The sequence below is a fragment of the Canis lupus genome, chromosome 6 (assembly GCF_048164855.1).
Source record: "Canis lupus baileyi chromosome 6, mCanLup2.hap1, whole genome shotgun sequence".
NCBI lineage: Eukaryota > Metazoa > Chordata > Mammalia > Carnivora > Canidae > Canis > Canis lupus.
In genome coordinates this window covers 1,294,216-1,312,494 of record NC_132843.1, presented here as the reverse complement: position 1 = coordinate 1,312,494, position 18,279 = coordinate 1,294,216, and the positions used below count along the sequence as shown (strand labels likewise).

The 18,279-nt window shown below is 46.7% G+C and overlaps 1 long non-coding RNA gene across 1 annotated transcript in view; it reads right to left on the bottom strand.

Moving 5' to 3' along the window:
• Nucleotides 1-10,257: 10,257 nt before the first annotated feature.
• The window catches only part of LOC140634877 (uncharacterized), a 14,219-nt gene continuing 6,197 nt past the window's right edge, over nucleotides 10,258-18,279 (bottom strand). The window contains exons 3-6 of the long non-coding RNA XR_012032205.1: nucleotides 14,934-15,120; nucleotides 14,580-14,696; nucleotides 14,288-14,428; nucleotides 10,258-11,370 (exon numbers count right to left, since the gene is read on the bottom strand). This is a non-coding gene — a long non-coding RNA (uncharacterized lncRNA). The remainder of the gene's footprint in view (nucleotides 11,371-14,287; nucleotides 14,429-14,579; nucleotides 14,697-14,933; nucleotides 15,121-18,279) is intronic.

Below are 18,279 nucleotides of genomic sequence, written 5' to 3'. Positions count from 1 at the left end.
GTTGAGTGCTACATGATTTCATTTACATGGAGTTTAAGAACAGCAAAACTAATTGAGGTGAGAAAAGTCAGAGATTATGGTTACCTATGAGAGGAGTGGGCCAGGAGGGGTAGGAAGGAATCTTCACTTCGTTATGGACGAAGTGGACGACATCTTGACTTGGGTGGTGGTTACATATGTGAAAATCCTTTGTATGTATACGTGTATATATATGTATATGAGTGTATAAACACACTTAAGGGTTGTGCACTCAAGCATGTGTGATAAACCTCAATACAAAAATTAAAACTTTTCCCCAGTGCCTACTGTATGCCAGGTACTGGTCTAGGCACTCAGGATACACATTCTCTTTCCAGAGATAGAGCCCCAGGCAATTCTAACATGGTGCACTAAGAGCGGTTGCCTACCCACATCCATTTCTTCCTTCGGGAGTAGCAGAATCCTGATGCTCGGCTGGAAACACTGTCACCAGATAGATGTCACACCTCCCAGGCTTCTTTACCCATGTGTGGGCCCCGGATTAGATTCTGGCCAATGTGACATGAGTGGAAATGCCACAAGTGGTAGTCAGGAAGACTGCTTAAAGGGTGGGAGGCCCTTTGGGTACCCTGGCCTGTCCTGCCATCCCAGTGTCTGCAGTGTGGACCGGAAGACTGCATTTCCAGCTGCCAGTTTGGACAGCTGGTAACCTCGAGGGTGAAAGTGAGTTTGTTGGAGCAGAAGGAATTGGGTGACTTTGTGGAGTCACCATGACAGCACCAGACGGCCTGCCCTCAGATGGTTTTTTCAGTGAATAAACTTGTGTGTGTTTAAGTCACTGTGTCTCACCACCCACATAATGACAAGTTAAGATCAAAGTAAACACAGAGTGCTATGGGAGACACATAAGGTCTCTAGCTAAGCATGGGGGGACAGGCTGTCATTGGAGACATTACCTTAGACAAGGTACCACTTGAGCAGAGTCTTAAAGGATGAGAAAGCTTAGCTAAGAGGTATAATCAGCCTTTTAAAATGTTTCCATGAGACCCCATCCACGTAGAGAAGTCTACCTACGTCGTTCAAATCCAAAAAGACACTCTCCTGCCTTCAGGGAGCTGGTAATTTGCTCTGCCTCTTGGATAAGCAGCAACTAGCAGTGTCTCACTTTTAGTGGTTCTTTTTTTAAATTTTTTAAAAAGATTTTTAAAAAATTTATTTATTCATAGACACACAGAGAGAGAGGCAGAGACACAGACAGAGGGAAAAGCAGGCTCCATGCAGGGAGCCCGATATGGGACTTGATCCCGGGTCTCCAGGATCACACCCCAGGCTGCAGGCGGCGCCAAACCACAGCGCCACTGGGGCTGCCCCTTTTAGTGGTTCTTTGAATATATTTTGATACAATGAATAAGTGAACCTTTATTTTTTATTTGATTTGGAATACTCCCCAGTTACAATGAAAGCTCTATTTTATGCTCAAAGGTCATTTTTCTTTCTTTCTTTCTTTCTTCTTTCTTTCTTTTTTTGTAAACTCAAAACTTTATGGTGAATGACATGCAAGACCTCTATTCTAGAAATCTTAAAACACTGCTGAGCTATATTAAAGAAAACCTAAATGAATGCATTGAGCTGTCCCTTGTTGTTCAGATATCCATTTCCCTCAAATTGAGACCTTTTTCCATCTTCTAATGTGCGCATCTCATGCTATAATTTTCCTCTAAGTGCTACTTTAGGGACATTCCACAAATTAATATGTTTTGTTTTCATTTTCATTCCACTTAAATTCTTTTTTAAAAAGATTTATTTATGTATGCATGTATGTATGTATTTATTTATTTATTTACTTATTTGAGAGAGAGAGAGCATGAGCAGGAAGGACAGAGGGATACAGAGAGGGAGAGCGTCCTGAGCAGACTCTGCACTGAGGATTGAGCCAGATTCAGGGCTCAATCTCACGACCTTGAGATTATAACCTGAGCTGAAACCAAAAGTAGATGCTTTGAGAGTCTGCCTTTGGCTCAGGGCGTGATCCCGGGGTCCTGGGATGGAGTCCCACTTCAGGTTCCCCGCAGGGAGCCTGTTTCTCCTTCTGCCTGTGTCTCTGCCTCTCTCTGTCTCTCAAGAATAAATAAATAAAATCTTAAAAAAAAAAAAAAGACTCAGATGGTTAACCGACTGAGCTACCCAGGTGCCCATTCATTCCACTCAAATTCTTCCCTAATTCTCACTTGAGTTCTTTGACTCCTTGGTTACTTGAACATGGAGTAGACAACATACAGATATTTGAGGACTGTCCAGATATCTTTCTGTTCTCTGTTTCTGGTATGATCCCATTATGGTCTGAGATCATAACTTTCTATAATCTCAATTATTTTAAATTAATCGAAGTTTGTTTTACGGAAGACATTGGCAAAGATCTTGTAAAGAATGTGCATTTTGCTGTCATTGTTTGACCTCAATGAGGTCAAGATGGTTGATATTGTTACCCAGGTCCGCTGAATCTTTACTGATTTTCTTGTTATTTGTTCTATTGATTGGCAACACCATGGACTAAGGGGTGGGGATGGAGGGCCAGAATTTTTCTGTGTCTCTTCTCTACCTTCGGCTTTCCCATGTACCTCCTCCACAAAGGGAGCCTCTTCCTTTCCATTCTCTCGCCTCTCCTCCAGTGCAGACTGCTGTAGCTTGTTCTGTGGTGCTTGCCAGCCAGGTGGTGGGTATGGAAGGGTGAGAATGGAGTTCTCTGGTGTGCGGACTCAGCCCCAACAGCCTTGGGCAGGTACTGGTCTCTTAGAAGTGGGGCTCTCCCCGTAATCCTGACCTCACTTCAGTAGCAGGAGACCTGATGGTTAGGCCTGGGACTGCATCCTGTCCCTCCTCCGGGAGTAGAGACTTTGGTCTTTTTTTCCCTCCAGTTGCAATATGTCTTCACTTGTGCTCTAGAGGCCACAGGGCTGCTGCCCTTCCCCCAGTGGCTTAATGCCTCTCATTTCGAGAAGGATATGGGTGTGATGTCATGCCTTTCCTAAAGCCATCGCCACTACTTTCTTCCAGCCCTGAACCATGGAGGAAGGTTTTCTCTGGTCTCCCACCTTGCCTCAACTCTTTCATGAGTGCCTGGTGGAGGTTCATAGAGAAGATCTTCTGAGCGCTCGTAGCTCCCTTTTGTTTGCAGCTCCTGGGGGAACCGTGGCCTTGGCCTTCGTGATTCTTCACACATTTTAGCTGGATGCTTCTTGACCTGTATGGTGGTCTTGTCTTCCCTCTTCATGCTGTTACAGGTGAGCCAGTGCTCATGTCCCATCTAACCTTGGAGGTCCCTATCTTTCTCTAGATTTCAAGATAATTATGTTGTCCTGCGACATTGGGTTTTTTTTGTTTTTTTTTTTTTTGACAGGCTCAAGAAAAGTCATGATTTTGTAGATTTTCTGTCTTTTTTTTTTTTCCTTGTTGTTAAGGCAGGAATGACATTCTTTTAGCTTTCTACATTCTAGGTGGAAGCCAGAAGTCAAGATATATTTTTAGATAAAAATCTTGAATCACTTTGAGTTCTTTAAAAAAAAAAACATATTTATCCTCTACAGATGAAAAATTAGAACCATCAAAATGATTCTCAAGAAGATGTGCCTCAAGATCTGGGGGACATTCCCAAAGCACAATTCCAAACACATGTTCAGTAAATGAGCACCGTGTAATAACTGCATAGTTTCTCAAGATGAGGACTCTCAGTGAGGACACTCATTTGAATATTCCAGTTCATTCTTTTTTTTTTTTTTTAAGTTTTTATTTAATCATTTAAGTAGTCTCTACACCCAACATGGGGCTCACACTCACTACCCGGACGTCAAGAGTCACAAGCTCTTCCACTGAGCCAGCCAGGCACCCTGAATGTTCCAGTTCTAATGGTTCCTTACAGCCTCAGAACTACCTGGTTGCAGAAAACCTGAAACATATTGTCCTCTCAATCTCAGGAAATTTAATTAACTTCTCCAAACCTCAGTTTCCTCATTTGTAAAAATGAGGGTAATAGTTGTCTCCATATTACAGGATAATAGCACAGTTATAAAGAACTGATGTGCTGAGCAAATATTACATTTATTGTTATGTGACATAAAAATAAATATTTATCATTTTACTTAGGAGAGAATGACCAGACACTATATTGCCCTTGTGAAACCACGAATAACACCCTTTTTCCAAAGCATCCTGTTTTGGACAATAAATTGCATTCCACCCTCCCAAGATCACACAGCTATGGAGTTGGGGCAGTTGGGTTTTGAGCACAGTTCCCTCTGAGTCAGGACTGTGGGCACCACAAGGTTAAAAGCAAGAAGACTCTCCAGGGCAGAAGCCAGGAATTCTCTTTTCTCCAGCCTTCTGCACAGGCTCCATTCCAGGATGTTCCCCAGACCAGGAATAAAGCTCCCAGTATATTCTGCGTGCAGAAAGATTCCCTCTCCCCTTATCGACTTCCTGCCCTACCCTGGGTTGCTTGGTTTTGTTTTTCGTTCCTTGCTCTTCCTAATCTACATGGCCCTTATTTCAATCCTTTTACAAAATCCTCATTTAGGATTTCGCAGTTGGCATCTAAAGGCAATTTTGCTTCAGTTCAGAGAAGCTCCTTTGAACTTTATAACATTTAAAAAACCCCAAACCAGTTAGGATCTGGTTAGTGCATTTTAACCTAGAAACTTCAGATCAGTCTTGGGCAGTAGGGGCGGGGGGGCTCCAGAAAGCTAGGCAGGGGCCCCTCTGCGGGAGTGACAAAAGGTGGGTGGTGGGCATCCCTGGTGTGTCCTCTCTCCTTTGTCTTGGGAACAGAGTGGGGAACTTACCGTCAGAAAACACATCCCTCCTCTGTCAGGAATGGAGCTGTGACTCAGACCTAGTGAATCAGCAACTGCCAGGACCCATGGGAGGATCTGGGGACACCCCCTGAGCTAGTGAAATTCAGTCCCGGGCTTTTCTTAAGGTCCTGGGATAGAGATATTCTCTTCCAGCCAGGGGGGTTAAGTGTGTGGGTGGGTATGGGGAGTGACGCTTCGGAGCTTCTGGTGTCCTCTTCTGGTGTCCTGTCACCTCATGGGGATTTGGGAGCCAGATGCCATCCTGGGGGACATGAGAGCCGGAGGTGGGAGAGATTCCTGATGAGGCATGGTCCTGGCCCCTTGTCGCTGGGAGAGTCCAGGTTACTCCAAGGCATTCTCTGGGGAACTTGGTGACGGTACAGTGAGAACCTGGCCTTGTCAGGATATATAGAATAGTGACACCACCTGCGGTTTACCAAACGCCAGTTGTCACAGACTAATTGCTCCCTTCATAACCTCCTGGTGTCTTGCCCTCTGAAGATGCCTTTTGCAGCAACTGCTAGCAATCTTTCCCCACTTCTTGAATCTGGGCTGGCTTATGACTCCTGTCGTACAGAAGTAGGTGGCAAGAGTGATAGGGTGCCAGCATCAGGCCTAGGGCACTGCATGGGAAAAAGCCCGGGCTGGCCTATTGGACCACGAGAGACTGTGTGCAACAGGGCAGCGGCACCTTGACCACAGCGGGCAACTCACGTGGGCAGAGCCGCCTAGCCACCAGGGCACTGGCCACAGACGCGTGAGGGAGCCCAACAAAGGCCCGAAGAACCACGCAATGGAGCCTCGCCTAAATTACTGGCCTGCAGAATTGTGGGCTAAGAAAGTGGTTGTCTTCAGCCACTAACTTCTGCTGTGATCTGATACTCCTACTGATCGAGGCATCTGTAAACGTTAATCAAGCACCCTGGCTTTGGAGACAGACAAGTCTGATTTTGAGTCATGGCTCTACAGCCTCCCGGCTGTGTGACCTTTTTCTTTTTCTTTTTTTTTTTTTAAGATTTTATTTATTTATTCATGAGAGACATAGAGAGAGACACACACACAGGCAGAGGGAGAAGCGGGCTCCATGCAGGGAGCCTGATGCGGGACTCAATCCCAGGGATCATGCCCTGAGCCAAAGGCAGACGCTCGACTGCTAAGCCACCCAGGGGTCCCAGGTTTTCTTTTTAAACTGTTTCTGTTCAGATTTCTCATCTGTAAAATGGGCACAGTAGTACTTACAGGACTCTGTTGAAGTAAATGACAATGCTTGTGATGGGCTCAGCACAGTGCCTGTGGCACACGATAAATCCTCGTGCTCATGATCTATGCTAGGAGCTAGCAGCTGTTGTGCCCATTCTCCAGATGAGGAGACAGAATCGCAGAAGGCCAACATGACGATAATAGGGATCAAATATGGAGGATCCACTATGGCCTGAAATGTTCATAAGCTGCGTCTTCCAGACTTGGAGTCACAGGAGCCATAGGTGCAGCACCACCCATGTGGGCCCCGGTGAACAGATGGTCTGGTTGGGTCTGGGTGGGGAAGAGAGCCCACCTTCTCACCTCCTGGGGAGAGCATGATGATTGGGCCTCCAGAGCCCCCAGAGCCTCCAGAACCTCCAGGCTGGTATTCTTTCAGTGAGGAGCTATAGACGAGAACTGGGGAGCAGGAGAAGGTCTAGAAGATTCCGGGAGGTGCCACTTCATCCTCATTCAGTTTTTAGTGAGTGCCGATAGGGAGGGAATTCTGCAATTCCCTAGTCGCTTTCGCATTCTGCTTCCCACAATTGGGTCATCTGCTGCTGAGCCCCACGGGGCACCTTGTCTAGACTCTCTCTCTGCCTCCGTCCAGACAAAGCCGGAACAATGAATCATAGAATAAATAGGTCTTGGACTCTATGTTCTTCCAAAAGCCAGAACAATTCCATCCCGATTCTTACCACCAAAACTGTACTTACACACATGTACTTATATGGTACTTCTACTTCCTATCCCCTGATTGCCCTTCCCTCCTCCTTCTCTTTCTCGACACGGTCCATCTCAACACACGTGTACACACACACACACATACACACACCACACACACGGACACTGTCTTCTATCAGAGTAGTATTTAGACTTGGGGTTTTCATAGTATATTTCATTTTTCTCTATGTTATTTCTCACTGCCTGACATATTTTCTATTTTCTAGCTCTATTATATAAGCTCTAAGAGCCATGTTTTGCTCCTGATGTAGCCCCAGTGCCTAGAACAGTGCCCAACAGTGTGAGTGCTAAAAAATCCTTGTTGTAGGAGCGAGTGAATGAATGAAGCAGGTGTGTGTGTCAGGATGGGATTCACAGTTTTGGGGAGGCGTGGCTGGCTGGTGACTGGAGAGTCGACAAATGTCTTGTGTGAAACTTTTCAAATCACTCTATGGATGGTCATCTTCTGGGATGCTTACAGCCCCTCGGGAAGTACTCAGGCCTGTGATGTTGTTCCCACACGACAGATGAAGTTGAGACCTAGGTAGGTCGAGGATCTAAGATTGTAGAATCTTTTGGTGGAAGACCCAGCCTAGTTTCCATATTCTCCTGAGGTGGGGATGAAGAGCCAGAGCACACAGATGGAAAGTGAAGGTGAGGACAAAAGCAGTTGACCAACATACCGGAATTTTGATTTTGCTGGACAGAAATGTCTGTCCGATTCCTCTCTTGCAGGCAAATGCCAAGGCCCCAACGAACTTGCTCACAAACCAAAGGTGGACCTATTGTCCTAAATGGGTTTTTTTGCACAAGACTTAGGAAGAGATTGTCTTCTATCTGTGCTGTCATACAAATCAAGGTGATGTGTTTTGCCTTCCAATAAACTCTGGCAATAATTACAACACCAGATTTCTAGTTAATTTTTCACATTCAGACAACTTTGAAATGAGGTTTCTTGACTTAAGCTACTTTTAGAACCACTAAGAAGAATGTTCTTTCCTCCTTTCCCTGCCTTTGTTGTTGTTTTTTTTGTTTTGCTATTTTGCATATGTTTTTATTGGTGTTCAATTTGCCAACATATAGCATAACACCCAGTGCTCATCTCATCAAGTGCCCCCCTCAGTGCCCGTCACCCAGTCACCCCAATCCCCCGCCCACCTCCCCTTCCATCACCCCTTGTTCATTTCCCAGAGTTAGGGGTCTCTCATGGTTTGTCACCCTCTCTGATATTTCCCACTCATTTTCTCTCCTTTCTCTTTTAATCCCTTTCACTATTTTTTATATCCCCCCTATGAATGAGATCATATAAAGTTTGTCCTTCTCCAATTGACTTACTTTACTCAGCATAATACCGTCCAGTTCCATCCACGTCGAAGCAAATGGTGGGTATTTGTCGTTTCTAATGGCTGAGGAATATTCCATTGTATACATAGACCACAGCTTCTTTATCCATTCATCTTTTGGTGGACACCGAGGCTCCTTCCACAGTTTGGCTGTTGTGGACATTGCTGCTGTGAACATTGGGTGCAGGTGTCCTGCTGTTTCACTGCATCTGTATCCCTGCCTTTGTTGTTAAACCAACCTTCCTCCTCCCTCTACTTTCTTTATTAGGGGTTAGTTTCAATCTTCACCTCAGTATTGACAGGAGCCTCAGAAGCAGGGAGCAGGGAATGGTGTTCTGACAACGTGGGGCCAGAGCATGCAGCTGACTTGGGCCTCTGCAAACTGGTTATGTGCCTGAGAACTTTTGAAAGAAAACATACAGACTGACGTCCTGTGCTTCCTTTGATTGACAATGTGCTGACACTTGTGGGTACTTTACGAACTAGGCTATGGGAACTTTACTGTTGTCCTTAGTGACATCTGCCATCTATCTTTTCAATCCAAGGCTTAATTGTCTACCTGGAGAGCAGTGAGGTTTATCACAATGCTTGTATTATTTCAATTCATTCGTCTTCCTGTTTATTTAGCAAAATGTAAAGGAACCCTCTAATTCGGCCAAGTTAATTAGAACAGTTAAGTAACAAAGCAATGTGGTCTATAACCCCTCTCGTCTTCAGTAATAATTCTCCATACTTAAAGTACTGCCCGGCTTATGTTAGGGGCTTGATGAATTTTTGTTGAATGGATGAAAGAATGTGCTCAATGCCAGAAGGGGGAAGGCCTTCCTAATGTGTCCCTGGGTCAACACAATATTATCCCAGAGGTGTCCCAAACTCTCACCATCTCCCACCCTCATCCATTCTCCACCTTACTGCTGTAATCTTTATGAATTGAAAGTATGCTTGTGTCATGCCCAAGCCTAAAACAAGCCTCATAACAAGTGTAAAATACTTTAGCAGACCTCCATGGCTCTTTAGTTCTGTCAGGATAAAGTGTATTACGTCATTCACTTGTTCAGGGAACTGAAAGCCTCCAAAGGCTGTTTTATGAACTGTGCTTGAATGTCTCTAGTGACAGGGCTCTTACTATGCATTCATCACATATTTAGCCTATTCTGTGATGAAAGAGCCAAGACTGGACACTAGAACTCTTGTGCATTAGTCAGGATTCTCCAGAAAAACAGAATCAATAGGTAGGTAGGTAGGTAGGTAGGTAGGTAGGTAAGTAGGTACATAGATAGATGAAGAGATTTGTTAAAGGAACTGGTCATGCAGTATGGAGGCCAAGAAGTCCTCTAATCTCCTGCCTGTAAGCAGAGAACCAGGAAAGTCTGTGACATAGCAGTCTGAGTATAAAGGCTAAGAACTGAAAGCACCAAAGTCTGAGGGCAGAAGGCGATAGATGTCTCAGCTCAGGCAGAGAAAACAAAACACTGCCTTTTTGTTCTATTCTGGCCCTCAATGTATTGGACAATGCCCACTCACATGGAGGAGGGCCATCTGCTTTACTCAGTTCACCAACTCAAATTCAAATCTCTTCCAGAAACTCCCTCACAGGCACACCCAGAAATAATGTTTCACCAGCTCTCCAGGCATCCCTTAGCCCAGTCAAGTCAACACAAAATTAACTACAATGTCCTGGATCTCTTTCCAGTGTTATTCTGTGAGACTGCTGCTCAGTTCTTTTGAGGAATCCTAAATTGCTGAAGAGTGAGAAGAATCTGGCAACTTCCCTGGGGAAAGTAGTTGGGAAAACTCAGGAGGAGCAGAGAGAAGATCTTCAGGCTTGGAATGGGAGCCCCTTGTAATCTCTGATTCAGCTGGGTCATGGTCCTCCTAAAGGAGGACAGGTACAAGAGGAGGGAGGAAAAAGAAATTAGAGTGGAAATCCTGTGTAAATAATTCCTTTATTAACGGTGCCTTAGCAGGTAAGGAAGGACTCTCTCAGGAAACTCCTTTGGGTGATACTTCTGAATGAGGCTGAGGAGAAATCTCAAAGTCTGAGGTTCTCAGGAGAGAATATCCCAACTTTTTCTCTGATGGTTATGGGAGAAAAATCATCAAATGGAGATTCATTGGGTGTCCAATGGGCCCAGACTCAGTGCTGATTTAAATTCTCTTAAAGCCTTACTTTTCACAATAACTGTGCAATGTGGTGACGGAGACTCTGAATCTGAGTACTTTCTTTGCTTAAGCTTTCACAGTAAGTGATTGGGGAAGAAATAAGCCAGACCCCAAGAGTCGATGAAAGTTAAAGAGCTTTTCCTATTCAGAGCCTCCTTTGTATGGATGCCTGCAGAAAACACAGACTTGGGCTCCCATGACCTTTGCTAGGGCATTCTTGGAGTCAACGTGATGGTCTGGAGAACTCTGGAGAGTAACTGGAGAGTCAACTTCTTAGGAAGGGGCTGGCTTTCAGAGGTGGTCATTATAGTGATGTAGAAACATGTGATAGGCTGAAGGGAAAATGCTTGTGAACTGAGAAGTACTGGAGAGCTATGGAGAGGAGGAGGAGAGGGAGGAGGGAGGCTGTCACAACCCTGAGGAGGAAGCTTCTTTCATTTTTTAGAGTGGGAAGATAGGACGGGTCCCCAAGCACACCCCTCCATCATGGCTGGTTGGGGACACAGCCTTGTTTCCTGGTAGCTGAGAGAGCCAGACCTTTGTTAACCCAGGAAAGAGGAGCAATCTGTTCTTGCCATGGTTACTTTCATTTATTCACTTGCTTGTTCATTCTGCACCTGTTTACTGCATGTCTACTATGTGACAGGTACTTGTCTATCTTCTTTGGTTTATGGTACCTTAATGTTTTCCTTTATCATCCCAAAGCTGGTAGCACCCATTCTTTTCTGGGTCTCCGGACTCATACATTAGAAGTTGTCTGATTATTTCTTGATGTAACAAGCTATCCTAAAACGTAATGACTTAGAGCAAACGTTTATTGTTATCACTCATAATTTTGTGAGTTTATTGTGCTCAGCCAGGCCGTTCTCATTTAGAGTCCCTTAGGAATTTGCAGTCAAGTGGCAGCTGGGCCTGGAGTCACCTGAAGGCTTGAATGAGCTACATCCACGAGGGCTCACTTCCAGGGCTGGCAGTACATGCCGTGGCCTGGGAGTGCACATGAGGCTGTTGACAGTAGAATCTACATGTGCCCTTTGTCGCAGACATCTCACAATACAGTGGAGGCAGGATTCCTGGGGAAGCATCCCGAGAGCAAGAGTTAAAAGACTCCTAAGCAGAAGCTGCAAGTCTTCTTAGGACTTAGCTCAGAAGTCCTGGAATATCAGTCCTGCTGTGTTATGTTGTCAAGGATTACTAAAGATAGCCTCTTTTCTAGGAGAGGGGACTAGACTCTGCCTCTTCCTGTGAGGCCCAGTATGATAGTAAAGGGAGGACAGAATTGTTTGGGGCCACATCATGGAAGACTAACTACCACAATTTGCCTTCAGGTTCTAACAACTCACGTCCTTGCCGTATCTAGAGAACACTCTTTCTCTCTAGTGACTCTCCAAAATTTATCCCATTTCAGCATGAGCTCAATTTCTTTTTTTTTTCTTTAAAGATTTATTTATTCATTCATGAGAGAGAGAGAGAGAGGCAGAGACACAGGCAGAGGGAGAAGCAGGCTCCACTCAGGGAGCCCGATGTGGGACTCGATCCCAGGACCCCGGGATCATGCCCTGGGCCAGAGGCAGAAGCTCAACTGCTGAGCCACTCAGGTGTTCCTGAGCCACCCAGGTGTCCCATGAGCTCCATTTCTTATCTAAATCAGATCCCAGTGTAAATGAAGCTTCTCAACTGTTACCCGAGCCTAACCGATCTGGAGGAAGGGAGATACCCAACTCCAGCCTATTCTGGCCATCCCATCTCACCTAAACAGGGAAGAAAAAAACCCCTGAGAGATGCTTGTGAAACTCATAGTCCAGAGGCACAGACTCACTAAAAGACTGAAACCTAATTATAGGACTGGAGGACACTTTCCCTCCCCCCACACCTCACCACAATGTTACTAACGACCTATTTATAGCAGTTCCTTTTACCCAGTATTTCACATCTTGCTATTAAGAAAAAATTGCAAGGCATACTAAAAGGCAAAAAAAAAAATGCAATTTGAAGAGACAGAGCAAGTATCAGAACAACACATGACAGGGATGTTGGAATTATCAGACCAGGAACGCAAAACAGCTATGTCGAATATGCTAAGGTCTCTAATAGATGGTAGACAGCATGCAAGAACAGACGGGCAATGCAAGCAGAGAGATGGAGATCTTGAGAAAGAACCCAAGGAAACACTATAATACATGGGGCAGCTGGTTCAATCTCAGGGTTATGAGTTCAAGCCCCACGTTGGGAATAGAGATTACTTAAATAAATAAATAAACTTAAAAAAACCCACTGTAATTGAAATGAAGAATAATTGATGAGTTTATTAATAGACTGGACTGGGATCCCTGGTGGCTCAGTAGTTGAGCATCTGCCTTTGGCTTGATCCTGGTTTAGGGTCTGAGTCCCACATCAGGCTTCCTTCAAGGAGCCTGCTTCTCCCTCTGTCTGTGTCTCTGCCTCTCTCCCTGTCTTTCATGAATAAATCTTAAAAAAAAAAAGTAGACTGGACATGACTGAAAAAAGACAAAAGAAGAGAATGAGGAGAATATCCAAAGATTGTGGGACAACTGCAAAAACATAAGCATCATGGGAATAACACAAGGAGAAGAAAGAGAGAAAGGAAGAGAAGAAATATTTGAAACAATAATGATTGGGAATTTTCCCAAGTTAATGCCAGACACCAAACCACAGATCCAGGAAACTCAGGGAATACCAAGCAGAGTAAATGCTATGAAACTCAACATCCAGATGTATCATTGTCAAACTACAGAAGGTCAAGGATAAAGAAAAAACTTTGAAAGGGGTCGAAGGAAAAAAACCACCTTAATGACAAGGTGGTTACATCTGACTTCTCAGAAACAACACAAACAAGAAGAGAAAGGAGTGAAATATTTAAAGTGGTGAGAGAAAAAAACACCATTGATTGAGAATCCTGTACCCTGCAAAATTATTCCTTAAAAGTGAAGGAGAAATAGACTTTCTTATACAAACAAAAGTTGAGGGGATTTGTTGCCAGTAGACCTTCCTTGCAAGAAAAGAAATGTTAAAAAAAGTTCTTTAGAGAGAAGGAAATGATATAGTTTAGAAACTTGGATCTGCCAAAGAAAGGAAGAGCAAAGGAGTACTAAGGTAAAATAAAAACTTTAATTTCTCTTATTCTTATTTGATCTAGTGCATAGTGGTTTCCTCAAAATAATAACAGCAGTAATGTATGTGATTATCTATGCTTTATGTGTATATATATACACATACATACACTTTTGTACACTTATTTGTAGGTGAAATCAATGACAGCAATGATACAAAGGACGAGAGGGAGGAATTAGGATTATTTTGTTATTATAAGGTATATTTGAATTAGTTGTCAGTCACACTTTGAAAGTAGATTTGATTAGTAGTTAATGCATATTGCAAACTTTAGGGCAACTGCAAAAAAAGTAAACACAAAAGCATAACAGATATGCTAAGAAATGAAAGAAAATGGAATCGCACAAAGGCTCAATTCACGTGTGAAGAAAGTGAGTTTAGATACACACCTTATACCTGTCACAAGGATTCATAGACCGGAACGTAAAATGCAAAACCATCCAATCTCCTGAAGAGAACACAGGAGAAAACCTAGATGGCCTTGGGTTTGGCAACGATTTTTTTTTAGGTACAACACCGAAACACAGCCCATTACAAAAAAGATTTGATAACTGGACTTCATTAATATTGAAAATTTCTTCTCTAAAAAGGCAATGTTGAGAGAATGACATACATGCCACAGACTGGGAGAAGATATCTGCAAAAGCTGTGTCTGATCAATGACTCTGATCCAAAACATTCAAAGAACTCTTAAAACTGCAATAACACAACAACCTGATTTGAAAATGGGCAAAAAAATCTTAACGGACACCTCCCCAAAGAAGATACACAGATGGCAAGTAAGCACACGGGAAGATGCTCCACATCATGTGTCATCGGGGAAACGCAAAATGAAAACAATGAGATATCGCTACACACCTAATAGATTAGGGCGGCCAAAATCCGGAACGCTGAGAACGCCGAGTGCTGGCGAGGATGTGCAGCAAAGGGGACCGCTCCTTCCTTGCTGATGAGGATGAAACATGGTACAGTCACTTCGGAAGTCAGTCTGGCACTTTCCTGCAAAACTAAACACGCTCTTACCGTATGACCCAGCCATCTTGCTTCTTGGTGCTTACCCAAAGGGGTTGAAAACCTGTGTCTACACAAAACCTATACCATGGTGTTTATCGCACATAATGGCCACAACTTGGAAGCAGCCAGGACATACTTCAGAAGGTGACTGGATGGTAAACAGTGGGTCCGTCCACCGATGGGACATTATGCAGTGCTGAGAAGCGGGCTGGCAAGCCACAGAAGGCCACGGGGAGACCTTAAACGCACATTCCTGAGTAAAAGAAGCCAATCGGAAAGGTTACAGGCTACATGATGCCAACATAGGACGTCTGGGAAGGCAAGATTGTAGACATTAAAACAGTAAACAGTTCCTTGGTTGCCCGGAGTTGCGGGCAAAGGCCAAACCCATGGGGCACGAGGGATTTTAAGGCAGGGAAGCTCTTCTGTATGATCCTATAATTGCGAATACTGGTCACACCGTACGTTTGTTAAGAGCCATAGAACATACCTAGAGTGAGTCCTTGTGTAAACTGCAGACTTGGGTGAGAGTGACGTGGCGATGTGTGTTCGGTGTTAGGATACGTGTCCCACTTCATGGGGCTGCTGCTGGTGGGAGAGGCTGGGGAGGCGCGGGGGAGACATGGGAACTCTGTACCTCCACTCCGTTTGGTTGTGAACTGGTCTAAAAAAATAGTCTTTCAAAAGAGAGAGAGAGAGAGAGAGAGAGAGAGAGAGAGAGAAAATAAAGAATTTAAGTCTCTTTTTAGTTCATTTTCCTCTTTTCCCTGTGTGATACCTTGTCCAACGCTGGCACTTGCAACCCGCAGCCAGGAAATCTCCTTGGTGGACCTACGTAGTTCTTGCAGTGTTGTGGGAGCTCCCCGTGTGGCTAACTTCCCAGCACTGCAGGGGAGCCCCCCCTGCCCATCTCTATGGTCCCCATCCCCAGTTGTCAGGCTTTCACCAGCACAGTCCTCTGAGCCCTTCTGGCTTCTGCCCCTTCCCTTATCCCAAAGCCAATGCCTATTTGAGATTAAAATGTTAGATGAGGACAAGAACACAGCAGCACCCATCCCGGTGCCGGTGTCCCCTTCCCTCACCCCAGCAGCCGAGGGGACCACTCCCCCAAACACGGTCGCTCAAGCTGCTTCCCCGGCCACTGGCTCAGCTGGGTGCACGTCCCTCTGGATTGCTCCCTGGGGTGCACTCTGACAGGCTGGGGTGCAGGGTGTGGGGCTGGACACTCAGGACTCACGTGGCTGCCAGGTGGCGGCAACCTGGGGGCGGGGGAGGGGAGAGCAGAGTCCCCACCTGGTGTCTCCCGGCTGGGGTCTCTCAGGCATGACAGCTGCTTTCGGGAGAGGGAGGGTTCCAAGAGAGACGTCCCAGGAGGCTGAGGCTTGTTGGAACCTCAGCGTGGCTGTGGCGATCCCAGAGTATCATTCCCACCTCACTCTGTTGGCTGAGCAGGGCGGCTGAAGTTGCTCAGATTCAAGATCAGGAAAATTAGACCCCACCTCCCCATCTGAGCTATGGAGCGCATGTGTCAGAGGGCTGGAATTATCTGGGACCATTTTTAGAAATTACCTAACATTTATTTTTCTTCCTTTTTCTCTCCCCATGAAGTTCCATTTTCCCCCAAGTCCTGGCTGTGTGCAAATTCACACTGGGGTGTTCATGGCTGGCTGCTAGATTCATGTGGCCTGCTGCTGTATCCGTCGGGATGGACTGGTTTATACCATCTTTACAAACCACAACGTAATCCTGGGGGCTAATACCACAGAGGTCTCTCTTGTCTTGAATTCTTTTTCTTTCTTTCTTTCTTTCTTTCTTTCTTTCTTTCTTTCTTTCTTCCTTTCTTTTGTAGAGAGGGAGGGGCAGAGGGAGTGGGAGGGAGAGAATTTAAGCAGGCTCCACGCCCAGCCTGCAGCCCAATGTAGCGCTCCATCTCACAACCCTGCAAATCATGACCTGAGCTGAAACCAAGAGTTGGACACTTGACCGCCGGGCCACCCAGGCACCCCCCCACAGAGGTATTTCTCGCTCATTCAGGTGTCCATGATGTTGAGATCTTTCCCCTGGGGACCCAGGCAGCTAGACTTGACCCCCTCTGGAGCATTGCTGGTCACCATGGCCCAGGGGGTGGGTGGTGGGAGCATCTGGGACTGTGTGCCAGCTGGTCAGGCTTCCCACTGGAATGGGCGCACACCAGGTCCACTCGTACATCATCGTGCGCGGTGTGTCGCGCGGAGTCACACACCATGGGGACAGGCTGCACCATCCTACCACAGGCCTGGGTGGGAATAGATGGAGGATGGCACTGAGCAGCCTCGTGGGCAGTATTTCAACAGAGCCCAGAGCCTTCCACCCAGTGAACCTTCTCTCAAGGGGACAGTTCAGGCAGCAGTTCCGAGAAGGATAAGAGGAGCAACCCTGAGGCCCTGCTGATGCCCTCAGTCCTGTCTCGCAAGTGACCTCTGCGGCCACACCAAGGACCGCCCCTCGCAGCCCATGCACCCCCATCCTCCTGACTTGCGGTGGGCAGGCGCTCCCCTGTCACCCCCACGGGGGGTTTGCTCGCACACTCACGGACTTTGTCACTCTTCTGCTTCCTTTGAAGCAAGTCCTGACCTAGCTCAGAGCCTTGCCCCAGTGTGCGGCGGCTGCCCAGTCCTTGGTGGTGTCCGGGGCCACTGCAAGGGACCTGCGTGGGGGTGAGGACACGGGACCCTCCCGGTGAAGTAGTCTTCTCTCCCTCTCAGGGAGGATGCCAGGTCTCCTGTTTTGTCCAGAGTCCAATAGAGCTAGAGCCGCAATCAGCTTCTGCCACTGTTTGGCTGGGTGACTCTGACTTCCAGATTTTTCCAGGCCTGGTGTCCTCACCTGTAAAATGGGGATGGCAACACCCACCTGACAGCGCTGCTGCGGGGATGAAATGGTCCGAAGGACCACACCGCTTACCAGCTGTGTGACCTTGGGCAAGTTACGCAACCTCTCCGTGCTTCTGTGCTCCTGTCCTGGGTTGTCCCGTGGCTGCTGGGAGTGAACATGAAGAGCCGTGGACATAGCAAGTACCACCCACATGCTGGCTGTTCGCCCCGAGGTGGGTGACCAGGCTGACACCCCGAAGGCCTCCCGTCCGTGTGAGTCCTCTCCTCGCCTCCACTGTGCCCGCAGCTTCCACTCAAGGAGTCTGTTTTCTCTCAAAACCGCAGAATTCCGGGCAGCCCGCTTATCTACTTTGAATAGTTGCAAGTGGCCTTGCGTCACCTTCAGGCACCGGAAAACTAAAGTGACAGAGACACCTAGTGGGGCCTGGCGGCAAGTGCGTGAGCATGTCGGAGCCTGGGGCTGGCGACCCACGGCCGGATGTGGGGGCAGTGATGCAGCTGCGGCCTCTGTGCCCGGGGCCAGGCCAGGGCGGCCTTCACCATCAGAGGCCCTGCTCCCCCGGAACACCAGGGCCGCAGCCTGCCACCCCACCTGCCCCACAGCGGCCCCAGGGTCGGGCGGTGAGGGGCCCCCGGAGAAGAGACCTCTGCGGAGCTGGCAGAAACAGTTGGATGCTGCACCTCTTTCACTGTCATTTTAAACAAGTCAAATTTCCAAAAAGATTTTATCTATTTACTAGAAAGAGAGAGAGAGAGAGAATGAGTAGAGGGGGGACAAGAGGGATGAGCAGACCCCCCCACCGAGCAGGGAGCCTGATGCAGGGCTTGACCCCTGGACCCCGGGGCCATGACCTGAGCCCAAGGCAGACGCCTCACCAACTGACCCCCCCGGGCGCCCCCTTGAACGAGTCATGGAGCATCTCCGAGCTTTAGCTTCCTGGTTTGCGAAAATGGAGTTAGTAA